The 15,638-nt window shown below is 42.2% G+C and overlaps 1 pseudogene; it reads right to left on the bottom strand.

Annotated features, from left to right (window-relative positions):
- The window catches only part of LOC100349868 (amidophosphoribosyltransferase-like), a 71,204-nt pseudogene that overhangs the window by 2,381 nt on the left and 53,185 nt on the right, over nt 1-15,638 (bottom strand).

Here is a 15,638-nt window from a genome sequence, read left to right as displayed (position 1 = left end):
TGTTTTGCCTCCAGTCTCCATAGCAATCCATTCACTATTTGTCCTAAAAAACTATGTCCTAGCAGTGTTGGGTGTACACTTACACTAACAATTAGTATTTGTTCTTTATCTCAAGTTCAAATTGTGCTCGTGTTTTGTCTGCCAGTCTTCATGCCCTCAATGCCTCCACTCCCTTACGTGTCTCCCTGGGGGCCTCGCAGTTTCGTGGACATAGATTTATCACCCTTCCTCGACTGAAGGACGCTGATGTCAAATCTCACCTGATGCACCTCTTGATTTTCATAGGTAGTAGGAGCGCTAACACTTAGTATATCTACATGTATGCTGCAGGTGTTTATAGTGGCTTTGAGATGAGCACGTAAGTTCTTCAGCCTTTTATCTGAAGACAGAATTATCTGTGGCCAAAACTTCGTGTTTCCCAAGACTCTAAGTAGGTCCTTGAGGGTCTCAATCTTCTCCTCCAATACTCTCTTCTATTGAAGAACGGGCTGTACTTGATGAGCACTGAGGGTTTAGGGCGTGCACCAGTGCAGTTGCTCACTGAATGATGTGTATCCTTTTGGGAGAGCTCCCAGTGCTGGACATAACTAGACACCCTGATGCTCTGAGTTAAATCTGAATTCCCTGGGTGGGGGCCCTGAAGAATTTGGCCTGGTTGGAATGCATGAGTTTTGTAAGGGTCACTTAGTTGCACTTCACTGGATTTGCTGGGTGTTGTCTTCACTCGGAGATTTGTCAGCCAGCCCCATCCAAGCATCTACAATGACTGGAACCACCTGACTTTTCCAACGTTCTCTACAGTTTGCAGCCCCCTTTTCTCATTCCAGCCATAGGTTTTGTCTTCCCGGAGTTCAGAGGAGCCTTCTGAGCTCCCACTGTGCAGGCAGGCAGAACTGTGCATGTGTTCCTGGGGCAGCTTCCTGTGCTCTGTGGTGTCCGTTAGTCACGGCTCTGCAAGCTTTCTTACAGACTTTGCTAAAGTCTATCATTTCCAGTGACTTTTAAACTCTTTCTTTTTTTATTTCTCCGTTTTTTTTCTGGTACAGTTGATAAAAGTATATATATTGAATGTGTCAAAGATGTCCATATATACAATATGTATATGTAAAGCTAATAAGCATATTCACCCCTCACTTAATTACCATTTGTGGGTGAGGCACAGAGAGCGAGGTGTAACACCGACTGTCTTAGCAAATTCCAAGCACACGATACAGCGTCACTAACTATCTCTACTGTGCTGTCGTTAGATTCCCTGAATGCATTCCTGCTTACGTGAAACTTCATACCTTTTGACCAACGTCTCCCCAAATCCCACTACCCTCAGCCCCTGGCAACCACCATTCTGCTCTCTGCCTCTGGGAGTTTCCCTTTGTAAAATTCCACTCATGCGTGAGATCAGACAGCATTTGCCTCTGTCTACCCGGTTTGCTTCACTTAGTGTGATGCCCTCCAGGCTCGTCTAGGTTGTCACCAAGTCTGGAATTTCCTTTTATGGTTGTATACTATTCCATTGTATGTGTGTGTGCACAATTATATATCTACACACACACAGACACACACACACACATGAATGCACACATTTGACTTAACCATTCATTAGTTTATGGATGTTTTGGCTGATTTTCTATCTTGGCTGTTATGAATAATATAGGAATAAACATGGGGTATAGATATTGCTTCTAGATACTTATTTCATTTCCTTTGGATATTTCCCTAGGGCGTGATTGCTGGATCTTAGGGCAGTTCTATGTTTAACTTTTTAAAGAATCTCCGTACTTTGTAAATCACTCACAGATGTGGTTGCACCAGCTCACTGTCCCACCAAGGGTACACAAGCCGTTCTCCTTTCTCCCCTCCTGGACTGCGATTTTCTTCCTTTGTCTTTTTGATTCCAGACATCCTAACAGGCATGAATGAGCAGGTATTTCATTGTGATTTGCATTTGCATTCCCTGATGATTAGTGACATTGAGTAATTTTCATGTATTTGTGAGCCACGGATATGTTGTCTTTTGAAAAATCTCTGGACAGGTCTTTTAAGCCTTTTTAGGTTGGATTTTTTCTTCTCTTTCTCTTGTGGTGTATGATGTTCTTAAACACTTTGGGCATTAATCCGTTATCAGAAATCTTGTTTGTAAATACTGCTTTCCATTCCATAGATTGTCTCTTTACTCTATTGACTGTCCTGTTTTTGCTTTGATGCAATCCCAGTGGTTTATTTTTATTTTTGTTGCCTGTACTTGCAGTGTCATAAATAATCATTGCCCAGGCTGATTTAAGAAGGGTTTCCCCCATGTTTTCTTCTCCTGGGATATTTTTAACCAAACTGCTCCTCGTCAGTCTCTCCCACCCCCAGAAGCAGCTAGCCAGATTGTAACATGAACAGTATGCTATTTATTACTTATTAAATATGTTTAATAACTACAACATTATTACAAAAGAAACCTGGCCAAAATCCCTCCCCGAATCTTTCCATTCTATTATCTTTTGAATCAATTCTTCTTATAGCTCTACTAGCAGAGATAGTTGAGGTGTGATTCTTTTCAGTAAATATCCTGGATCAGAATTGCCTAAATATTCATTTCTGCATCACTGAGAAGACATTAAAATGCACAGAAATTTTGAAAGCAAAGTCCACAGTTGAACAAACATATAACTGAATTTTATTGCTGATCTTTTTATTATTTTAATTATGTTTCAATAAGAAAGTTGGTTTATCTTAGAAATATTTTTTTCTGAATTTTCTTGTGTTCGGTTAAAAATATTTTAAGTTCAGCATTTCTCCTGGTACATACATGTCTTTGCCAATTTCCTTTTTGTCATGGTACCTGCTAAGGGTATTATACATCTGACAGACTTGATAGTAGAGTAATAAGGGTATTTCCTGGCTCATAACTCCTAAAAACACCACAAACAGGGTATAAATTAGAAACCCAAGAAGGGTGAGGAGATAGGGCTCAGTTTTCTTAATTGCATATGAGGGCTAAGTCTTTAAGTTCTTGTTAATAAAATGCTTAATGGAAGCAAGCATAAAAATTTAGATAAGCTGATTATTTTCTATCTCCACAGTGGATTGAAAAATAATGTTCACAACCCTGGGTCAATTTTTATGAGCATTCTTCAATTCTTTGTTCAATGGAAGAGAAAGATAAATCATTCACACCAGTAAACTAACAAAATGTTGCCTCACTAAGTTGCCAAGAAATGGTCCCTTGTTTACCCATGGAACATTCTAGACACATATACATACACACACACAAGCACATGCAAACACACATATTACCTGCATGCATGCTAACGCATCCAACTGAAGCACCAGCCTTAATCTGGTGGCATTTCTTATTTCCGAAGAAGTTATCTTGGCCCCTCTGGGCAAACAGAGCCAGTGACACTTGCTGCCGTGGTAACAGTTTCAGATTAATGGCCTGCTCAAGTGTGAAGACTAAAAGGAATGGGAGCCAGTTAGAAATATTAATCATTTCTTGACAGTTTGCCCTAATAGCACCATTTTTATAGCTCGGTGGTAAATTCTGTTCTCACACCAAAATCTTTGACTTATATCTCATATGTGCTTGCAGCCACTGAGACAGTTCTCAGAACGAAACGCAGACTCCAGAAGGCACTCAGGGTGAGGAGCTCTCCGGGTGGCACATTTTCAATGAGTTGGAGCTTTCCTGTCAGCGCTGATTTTTAGTTAAATGCAAACACGATGATATTAAAAACATGACCAGAGAGCGCTGCCTTTGAAGGCAGAGATAAAAAGCGCATGCAAAACAGGAGATACGCTCTTCTTCTCCATGATAACTCTTTCTGAATGCAATGAAATATAAATATAAGTGGGGGTTTTGCTCTGTAGCTTCTGTTTAATCTATTGATACATTTCCTGATAGTACAGATCTATTTTAAACACTGTTTCAATGAGTCAAAATCCTGAGGACTCATTTTCCATTAGTGGAAACTGCAAATGTGTGCTTGGGAGTACAAATGGTAATTCTTTTTATTTTTCCCCCAGAGAAACCTTTTATTTCATGAGTGCAAATTTCATAACTACAACTTTAAGAATACAGTGATTGTTTCCACCATAACCGCCCTCCCACGCACTGCCTCCTCCTCCCTCTCCCTCTCCCATTCCCAGTCCCATTCTCCATTAAGATTCAACAAATGGCAATTCTAACCACAACCAACTTAAGTAAAAATGTAGTCAGGGGTAGGTGTTTGGAGGTAAGACTCTAGTTAGACCGTGTGGCCCGTATCGTGGTGTCTGGGCTCAATACCCACCTCTGGTTCCTGATTCCAGCTTCCTGTTGGGGAAGACCCTAGGAGATTGATGGTCAAGTACATGGGGCCTCGCTACCCACACGAGGGACCTGGATTGTGTACCCAGTTCCTGGCTTCTGCCCTCATGCAGCAGCAGCTGTTGTGGGCATTTGGAGACTAACCAATGGAAGGGAGCTGTCTCTGTCTCACTGTCAGTATTTCTTTCTCTGTCCTTCTACCTCCTAAATTAATGAAGTTGAACAATAAATGTAGGGGCCCAGGGTGGTGCAGTGGTAAAGTTGCCTCCCGTGATGCTGGCATCCCATGTCGGTGCCGGTTAGTGTCCTGGCTGTTCTAATTCTGATCCAGCTCCCTGCTAATGGTCTGGGAAGGCAGCAGAGGATGACCTGAGTGCTTGGGCCCCTGTCACCCACTTGAGAAACCTAGAGGAAGCTCCAGGCTCCTGGCTTCCTCCTGGCCCAGCCCTGATTGTTGCAGTCATTTGGGGAGTGAATCAATAGATGAAAGATCTCTGTCTGTCTGTCTGTCTCTCTCTCTCTTTCTCTTTCTTTCTCTCCCTCTCCCTCTCTCTCTCTCTCTTTCTGTCTCTGTCTCTGTAACTCTTTCAAGTAAATAAATAAATCTTTTTAAAATTTTTAAAAATAAAAATGTTGTTAATATCATGCACCTCAGTTCCTCTTCCTGCCCTTGTTCCTGTGTATCTACTCTTAACATAACAGGCAGAGCCATTCTGCCCGAGTCTGTCGAATCAGCCACTCTCATGCTCAAAGGATTCCCATTCCTTTCCATCTCACTCACAGTAGAACAACCACATTTCTCAAGCTGGGCTCCAGTTCACGTGTGTCCTGGCACCCTCCCCCAACCAGAGCTCCACCTCCGCCTTTGCCACTCACCCACGACTCACTACATGCTTGGCCCTGAGTGCTGCAAAGGCTGAGAGTGCCCCTCTACCACGTGGCTTTTGCACACGCTCTTCCCTCTGTCTTTTCTGATCCTCCTGTGCTCATCTCCCTTGGCACCTCACATTCCTGCTCTTGGTTAGGTTCCATTTTCACAGACTATGCTTATCTTCCTGGCATTTCTTTCCTTTTGTTGTCAAGCTTTCATTAATGTTGTGATTATGGCATCTGTTCTTCCAAAAGGCAGATTATCACCACCACCACCACCACCATCGTTACCATCACCACCATCACCATCACCACCACCACCATTACCATCACCATCACCATCATCACCAACATCAGCACCATCACCACCATCACCACCACCACCACCACCATCATACCATCACCACCATCATCACCATCACCACCATCATCACCACCACCACCACCACCATCATACCATCACCACCATATACCATCACCACCATCATCACCATCACCAACATCACCACCATCACCATCACCACCACCACCATTATACCATCACCACCACCACCACCACCACCACCATCATCACCATCACCACCATCACCACCACCACCACCATCATACCATCACCACCATCATCACCATCACCACCATCATCACCACCACCACCACCACCATCATACCATCACCACCATCATCACCATCACCACCATCATCACCACCATCACCATCACCACCACCACCATCATACCATCACCACCCTCATTACCATCATCATCATCATCATCATCACCACCATCACCACCATCATCACCACCATCATCACCATCACCACCATCATCATCACCACCATCACCACCATCACCACCATCATCACCATCACCACCATCATCACCACCACCACCACCACCATCATACCATCACCACCATCATCACCATCACCACCATCATCACCACCATCACCATCACCACCACCACCATCATACCATCACCACCCTCATTACCATCATCATCATCATCATCATCACCACCATCACCACCATCATCACCACCATCATCACCATCACCACCATCATCATCACCACCATCACCACCATCACCACCATCATCACCATCATCATCATGCTGTCATGGCCATCCTCATCATTTCTGCTCCTTCATCATGGCAGGTGCTTGGATCAGTAGCTGACTCTTAGTCTCTCTGCAATACCAGCTCTGCTCAAACCAGTGATTCTACACACCTATTTTTTGCTGTAGTTGAGGTCGGCCCAAGGACATCCACACCCAACCCCAGTAAGATTTGTAGAGAAATTTCTGTTTAGGTTTGCAGTGAGATATTTTCTCCCGTAGCAGACCTGAGCTGATTTGTTGGATCCAGGCCTCAGCTGCACCCATCAATAATTAGGTGAAACATCTCACCATGTGCATCTTTGGATTTTCTTTTCAATTCCTAGAGGGGGAAAACATTTAATGAAATGGTCAAATAAAAGTCGGTTATCTTTCATAGCTGAATTTCAAAGGGACTTTGAGCAGCTACAAGATCACGAAGAATAGGGTGTTCTGGGAGGTGTGGTGATTGGTTCTAGCCCCTTCTATCCCCCCACTTGATTGTATACAATACATTTGACTTCTCCAAGGAACCCGAGGCAGAGAGAGAGATGAGGAAAAGGCATTGGCTCTGCAGCCCAAAAGCTGCCCACGGCACTGCTGTTTTTGTCCTAACTTCAGTCTGAGGCCCATGTCTTGGGTTTTAACCCCATCATGCATCCTGTTTGGGTGAAAAGGATGGAGCATGGAGACCTGTGCAGAAGCCACTGAAATCCTTTAGGCTGAGATGGTGGTGACAGATGAAGGCTTCATAGGAAATCAATGCCCCAGAAACATCATTCAGGCTTCTTCCTGAGAAAATATGAATTGCACTTCTTTGTTGGCCTTATTCCCAGCCCCTTCCCTTAACTCCACAACTAATGTGCTACTTGGGCTGTGCATTTATCCCTTACAAAGAGCCTAGCCTGACCACTTCCAGATAGGTCATAGTTCGCATCTGCAGAATGGACTGTAAGTGCAGCTCCTTTATTTAAATTCAATGCCGTAGCTGCTTTCTGTTATGAACCCACATTCTCCATGTGCACAATGGCCCGCATTCACCTGGAACAAGCAACCCAACTGTAATTTGTAGTGCCACATGCTATGTGTAACATTGGAAGTAAAGCTGTTACCATCTTTATTATAACTCAAAATGATTTGGCATAAAGTCTCAGTGCTTCCATATGTTTCTGGTGATAAAACTTTCTTGGAATCATACAATAAGTTGGCCTCAATCGTGAAGAACTCCTGCTGTGGCCTGCTGGGCACTGAGGCGGAGAGATGTTGCTTGTTTATCTGCATGTGTTTTGCTCCCAAAGCAGAAAGCATTGCCTTTTAGCTGCACACCCCGTTGAATGTCCAGTTTTTGTCTGGACTGAGAACCAAATCGATAGTTACAATAAGTGATTAAAAACACCCTGGAGATGCCAGTCACAAGTCAATTCCTTAAAGAGGGAGCGTGGGGAAGGCAGCTATAGAATAATACAAAGAAGCATTTATCTGAGCAGGAGGAGGCTGGGATTCTGGTGGTTGCTGTCCTGCTAAGTGACCTATGACATTTCCTTTTTGCTCCTCCATTATCTTATCTGTGCTACATGGAAATTAATCTGGAAAATTCTAAAGCCCCTTACACAGTAAAATTCTGTTACTGCCTACTCTTTACAAAATATCTTGGGAGATTTAACTATCTCTCCTGGATGCATCCTAAAATAAAAACGTGGAATTACTTCTGATGGAAAAATACTAGGTCATAAAAAAGGCATTTAGAAAAAATAATTAATGTCATGGACCACTGTGGGGGAAAGAACTAGAAAAGCAAATAATCCAAACAATTTTTAAAAATGAAAATACATGTGCATGGGGAAAAAAAAAGACAAAAAGGGGCCGATGCTGTAGCATAGCAGGGAAAGCATCCGCCTGCAATGCCAGCATCCCATATGGGTGCTGGTTCAAGTCCCAGCTACTCCACTTCCAATCTAGCTCTCTGCTACAGCCTGGGAAAGCAGTAGAAAATGGCTCAAGTGCTTAGACCCCTGTACCCGTGTGGGAGACCCAGAAGAAACTTCTGGCTCCTGGCTTTGGATCACCCCAGCTCTGGCTGCTTTGGGGGAGTGAACCAGCAGATGTAAGACCTCTCTTTCTCCCTCTCTGTAACTTTGCCTTTCAAATAAATAAATTTAAAAAGAGACAAAAAATTAACAGTGCTTATTTCTGGATAACTCACCAATAATGCTTATTTGATTCTTAATATCTTTTCTCTATTTTCTAAGCTTTCTAAATCCTATCAAAAATACTCTGATTCTTCTTAATTGCCTCTCAAATCTGAATTTTTATTAAATGTATCAATCTTGATCTTGCCTGGTAGTTTACAACCTGTGCAGACCCTCGGCCCTCCCTGTCTTTTTACAACAAGTATTTGTAAGTCCCTTAGTTGCCATGAAAGGAATGAAATTTGTAACTAATGTAATCTAAATATGTATGCAGATATATATGATAGGTATAATGGTAAACTATAATGAAGCAGAAATAAAAATGCAAATTATAATAAATCAACAGGCACTTCAAGATAATAATGCGTGGACTCCACGGCTTTAGAAGGCACAATGATACACCTTGATGCTCACACCCATAGCAGCTTCCTATGCAGACTGGTCCTGGTGTGTGGATGGCAACTTACTTACTGTGATCTACATGTTTGTTGGTGAAAGGATTTTACCAGTTAGGGAAGCTGGTAGTTCCAGCAACACAGAAGACAAGCTTTTCTCCATTTCCATAGTGCTTCCATATTTGGGAAGATCACTGAAAGTTATAATCCTCCAAAAATGCATCATGCTCCTGTGCTGGTTCTAATCTCAGTTCCTTGTAAAGTGGGTTTTCATTGAACGGCATTTGAAAGGGAGCCAGAAGGTGAGACGATTCTTCCTTGAACCATCTTATGCATTGCAAGATATTTGCATCTAGAGCCTCCTCCTGACTCCACTAAATGTGAGGCTACTTCAGGAAATTGTGGACAAATGGAATTAAAAGAATATAGGCATTTCCCATGAACTTTTTGAACTTACAGGAAAAACAAGAATCAGTCCCATGTACTTCCATCCTCCCCATTTGGGGAAATAATAAGAGCTGATTGGAAGAAATCATATCATCAAAATGTCCATTTTCCCAAAAGCAATTTATAGATTCAATGTGATACCAAAGACATTCTTCTCAGATCTGGAAAAAATGATGCTGAAATTCATATGGAGGCACAGGAGACCTCAAATAGCTAAAGAAACCTTGTACAACAAAAACAAAGCCAGAGGCATCACAATACCAGATTTCAAGACATACTACAGGGCAGTTGTAATCAAGGCAGCATGGTACTGGTACAGAAACAGAAGGATAGACCAATGGAAGAGAATAGAAACACCAGAAATCAATCCAAACATCTACAGCCAACTTATATTTGATCAAGGAGCTAAAACCAATTCCTGGAGCAAGGACAGTCTATTCAACAAAAGGTGCTGGGAAAACTGGATTTCCACATGCAGAAGCATGAAGCAAGACCCCTACCTTACACCTTACACAAATATCCACTCAACATAGATTAAAGACTTAAATCTACGACCCGACACCATCAGATTATTAGAGAACATTGGAGGAACCCTGCAAGATATAGGCACAGGCATAGATTTCCTGGAAAAGATCCCAGAGGCACAGGCAGTCAAAGCCAGACTTAACACTGAGATTACATCAAATTGAGAAGTTTCTGTACTGCAAAAGAAACAGTCAGGAGAGTGAAGAGGCAACTGACAGAATGGGAAAAAATACTTGCAAATTATGAACTGATAAAGGATTAATAACCAAAATCTACAAAGAGATCAAGAAACTCCACAACAACAAAACAAACAACCCACTTAAGAGATGGGCCAGGGGCCAGCGCCATGGCGCACTAGGTTAATCCTCTGCCTGTGGTGCCAGCATTCCATATGGGCACCAGTTCTAGTCAAGGTTGCTCCTCTTCCAGTCCAGCTCTCTGCTGTGGCCTGGGAAAGCAATAGAAGATGGCCCAAGTCCTTGGGTCCCTGCACCCACATGGGAGATCAGGAGGAAGCACCTCGCTTCGGATTGGCATAGCTCCTGCCATTGCGGCCATTTGGGGAGTGAACCAACGGAAAGAAGACCTTTCTCTCTGTCTCTGTCTCTCTCACTGTCTGTAACTCTACCTGTCAAATAAATAAAAATCTTTAAAAAAGAGAGAGAAAGAAGAGAGAGAGAGAGATGGGCCAAGGACCTACATAGACATTTTTCAAAAGAGGAAATCCAAACGCTGACAGACACATGAAAAAATGTTCAGGATCACTAGTCATCAGGGAAATGCAAATCAAAACCACAATGAGGCTTCACCTCACCCCGGTTATAACAGCTCACATACAGAAATCAACTAACAACAGATGCTGGTGAGGGTGTAGGGGAAAAGGCACACTAATCCACTGTTGGTGGGAATGTAAACTGGTAAAGCCACTATGGAAGTCAGTTTGGAGATTCCTCAGAAACCTAATATAACCCTACCATACCACCCAGCCATCCCATTCCTTGGAATTTACCCAAAGGAAATTAAATTGGCAAATAAAAGAACTGTCTGTACCTCAATGTTTATTGCAGCTCAATTCACAATAGCTAAGACCTGGAATCAACCCAAATGTCCATCAACAGAAGACTGGATAAAGAAATTATGGGATATGTACTCTATAGAATACTATACAGCAGTAAAAAAAAATGAAATCCGGTCATTTGCAACAAAATGGAGGAAGCTGGAAAACATCATGCTGAGTGAATTAAGCCAGTCCCAAAGGGACAAATACCATATGTTCTCCCTGATGGGTGACAAATAACTGAGCACCTAAAAGGAAATCTGTTGAAGTGAAACAGACACTATGAGAAACAATGACTTGATCAGCCCTTGTCCTGTCGAGGAACCACTTACTATTTTATTCCCTTTAGTATTTTTTTTTTTTGTTCTACTTTATACCATTGGTTGAACTCCTTAACTAACACACAATTATTCTTAGGTGCTTAAATTTAACTGAAAAGTGATCCCTGTTAAATATGAGTGGGAATAAGAAAGGGAGGAGATGTACAGTTCGGCACATACTCACTGGGACGTACCCCTAATGGTAGAGCTAGAAACGTGCCAGGGGATTCCAAATCAATCCCATTAAGGTGGCATGTACCAATGCCATCTCACTAGTCAAAGTGATCAGTTTAAGTTCATAACTGATCAAAAAGATAGGATGAAGTGTCAAAGGGATCACATAAACAAGACTAGTGTCTGCTAATAATAACTGATAGAGTTAAAAAGGAGAGAACGATTCAACATGGGAAGCAGGATACACAGCAGACTCAGAGAATGGCAGATGTCCTAAACAGCACTCTGGCCTCAGAATCAACCCTTAAGGCATTCAGATCCGGCTAAAAAGCCCATGAGAGTTTCACAGGCATGGAAAGCCAAGACACTGTGGCAAAAAACAATGACCTAAATGAAAGATCTATGTGAGATCCCAGTGGGAAGAATGGGCCACCAAAGAAATAGGTAACTTCCACTTTGATTATGGCCTTGTCTAAATAAGATTAGAGTTTGTGAACTCAAGAGGCTTCCATAGCCTTGGCAACCCATGACAAGAGCCTCGGGTGATTACTGCCGTCATAAATAAGAGTGTCAATTATTAAATCAACAGGAGTCACTGTGCACTTACTCCCCATATAGGATCTCTGTCCTTAATGTGTTGTATTATGTGAATTAACATTGAAACTAGTACGCAAACAGTACTTTATACTTTGTTTATCTGTGTGGGTGCAAACTGTTGAAATCTTTACTTAGTATATACTAAATTGATCTTCTGTATATAAAGATAATTGAAAATGAATCTTGATGAAGAATGGGATGGGAGAGGGAGTGGGAGATAGGATGGTTGTGGGTTGGGAGGGAGGTTATGGGGGGAAAAGCTGCTATAAACCTAAAGTTGTACTTTTGAAATTTTTATTTATTAAATAAAAGTTTTTTAAAAAAGAAAAGAAATAGCAACAGCTGCAAGAGCCCTGCTGTAGCCCGGTTTTGAATGTGTGGCTAAGCTCTTGCCATTATTCACGCAGGCCCCACATGGTTTCCTTTTCCCTGACTACAATATGCTACCTCATGCCTCTGTACCTGCCGGTTCATCTGTGGTAGGATAGGGGCTACCTCTTTAGCAAACATCACCTTGCTTCATCCAGTCTAAGATGTTTTCTACATCCAAGACACAATATTAATTTTTTATGCCATCAGGAAAGAAGAAAAATTGCCTCTAAGAAACCTACACTATGTAATTGAATGTTAGATGTTCCCCAATTTCTGAGATACACAATGTGAAAAGCAGAGGACATTTAGAACTGGTGAGTTCTGGTCTTCACCCTTCAGAGTCAGGCTGCCTTAGGGTGGCGGTGTACTTGGTGTGCCAGGACCTAGACTCAGCCGGTGACCAGGACAAACGGGGAGCAGTAGTGCTTTCCTCTTCTCAGCTCTTTGCCTAAGGTACGTTTTGGCTGCATTCAACAAGAAGATCCGAGTAAATCATCACAGTCTTGCCTGGCGCATGGTAAGCTCCGGTGATTGTTACTGATAACGGGCACTTGTGCTGTCACCTGCACTGCGGTTCTGTCCCGGATTCTCCCGTCAGAGCACCTCTTTTTCCGGGCTTTCACCTAATGGTCACGTCCAAACTCTGCTTCTGTTTTGTTTCTTTATCTGTGCATCAAAGGCTTTGAGAACTAGGTGGGGAGCAAGAATCTCGGAAAAGCTCATGCCTAGGGAAGAGACCGGCTCATAGTAGGTCTTCAAACAGTCTTTACAGATGTGGGAAAACTGGGAGAAAAATCTAGATTTCTTAAATTTTCAATGCCCCCCCCACACTGGGTTTTAAACTTCAGAGAACTCTTCATAGGATATCTTCAGCAGAAATCTACTTTGTGGGAGCATAAAGGCGATAAAAGTTCTGAGAACCCCAGCACCCCTAGGCATCATCCCCCCAAAACTTGTTAGTCACTAGGAGATTGAACAGGGTCCCTAGAGGTCTTCAAGGCACATTTGGGTGAAAAAAGTCAACATTCATGTATACACATTCATGTACACACACACACACACACACATACAGGGAGGCCCAGAAAGGAGAATAACTTAGTCTCTAGAAATAGTGTTTACTGTCAGCTCAGTACTGGCTTTGCCAAGCATTGTGCAAGCTCCTCACAGACACGCTTTTTAATCCCTGTGGACATCCTATGAGACAGGCATAGCATATTCCCAATTCCCAGAGGAAGAAACTGCCCTTCTGCTCACATAGCTGATAGGGCAAAGCTGGGCTGTGATGCCAGCCTCTTTGATTCTGGAGCCAAAAAATATAGACTTGGTTCATTAACTCAGCATCAGAACTGAGTCTGTAGCCACTCATTCCCCAAATGTACCACAACCCTATTGCAAAGGTTTACTTAATGATCTTTCACATTCTGGGATTTAAATATTACAATATTTGTTTTTAGTAGCTTCTTAGCACTCCACGAAGCTGTATCTGAAAGAAAGGCGGACAGATTTGCTGCCTGTAATTTCAGCTCCAAGTAGCAAGCTCAGTGGAGAAGAAAAGAGGAAGAGGAAGAAAGACTTCATTAATGCATCAAGCTCAATGCTGTATTGGGATAAATTTCTGAGAAGAAAAGTGAAATAGCGCTCTGGTAAGCCAAGCATCATTAGAGTAGGCACGTGGGTCCCCCAGATAAACAACCTCACTCTGATTTCTCTCCGAGGAGCAGTACAATAGTGTAGTTTTACATTTGATGGCTTGAAGTCGGGAAACCCATGGCTGGATTTTTGTTGGATCTTTGTGGGTTCAGCCCCTTTATTCTGTTCTCTCTCCGGGGGATGCATGGTCTTGAACACAGAAAAGATGATGAAAATTGTAACCAACAGCTTAGTAAAAATGCAGATTGTTTTCCCTTCTTTTTCCTTTGAAAAGAATGCATTGCAAATTTGCCAACTCATTTTGTCTCCAAGGCAGTGAACATAGAACTATCTGATAAGAAATGTGTGGAGCTGCCAACCCCTGCTGCGCAGCACCCAACATCTGGAATTCAAACTGTAGGGAGTGAGAAAACCATTCTCCTGCTGTTTCAGCAGATAAAGCCACTCATTAAGGCTTAGAGTGATGTCCAGGGATTTGATTTGGCTGCTACAATGCCTATCATCTTGTCAAAGTCTTGCTTCATGTTACTGAAGTCTGGTAAAGGAACACCCAACACAGTCTAAAATGGTAGGGATCTTTCCCTTCATAGGTACTTTCTCAATTAAAAGCACTTTTATTTAAACACACAGCCATTTGGTAGCCAGTAAGCATTTACTTGTCCAGACTGGAAACAAGATTTTTAGTTCAGCAGTTGATGATCCTAGGGATAAGCTTGTTGTCCTATAGTATCTTTTAAGTTTCCTTTAAATCCTCCAAGAAATATTAAATTCTGTTGAGTGCATTGTTAGTGTTTCATACTTGCATTTGGGTTATTTGATAAATGTTAAGGAAGTCCAGGTTGGCAATTGCTGCTTAGAGCATGCGTTTAGCCCAACCCCAGGCGAATGGATTGCAGTTATTCTTAACTGATAGTGGAACTCTTTCCTGCACATCTCAGTTCTTGCCTTTCGTCCAGCAACTACTAAAAACTGGGTACCACTGGTACTAAAAGGAGAATAATATCTATTTACCATTAAATTAAGAAGTAAAAACAACATTCAGGTAACAGCTAGATAAACAGGATTCTGGTGATCTTAGGAAAGCGATATGCAGTGCAATGCCTTTTACGTTATTGATGTCTTTTATATAATGTAGGGTATTTCCTTTAGTGTGTGCCACTGGCTAACAATGAAGCCAGCTGTCTGGTGGACTTACACAATGTGGTGGCATATTCATATATTTAAATTCATATTTAAAGGATTAAAATGTGGCCAAATTAATTGTATGGTAGGTTAGTGTATCCGGAAATTTATAGGAGATTGCACATAGTTTTCCAAAATGATTGAACCACTTTGCCATCCCCCAGAACCAGTGAATAAGAGTTCTACATGCTCCACAGCCTTGCCCAGATTTTATGGTGTCAGTCTTGTGCTTTCAGCCATCATGCTTTGTGTGTGGTGGTAACTCACGGTACTTACGGTCTTTGTGTGTCTGATTATGTTGGATAACAGGCAGTTTTCCATGCACTTATTGGTTATGTGTTTATCTCTTTGTAGATCTACTGAAGTCTTTTCTCATCGTTTAACTGGATTGATTATCTTTTTATTACTGATTTGTAGGAAAGGAATACAAGTCCACTGTTATTTGTAAGATTTAGAACTATTTTCTCCCAGCCT

Source organism: Oryctolagus cuniculus, chromosome 11 (assembly GCF_051225735.1).
Source record: "Oryctolagus cuniculus isolate XC-2025 breed Fujian yellow rabbit chromosome 11, ASM5122573v1, whole genome shotgun sequence".
In the NCBI taxonomy this organism is placed as follows: Eukaryota; Metazoa; Chordata; class Mammalia; order Lagomorpha; family Leporidae; genus Oryctolagus; species Oryctolagus cuniculus.
Note: the sequence above shows the minus strand (reverse complement) of the source record. Positions and strands in the feature narration are given on the sequence as shown.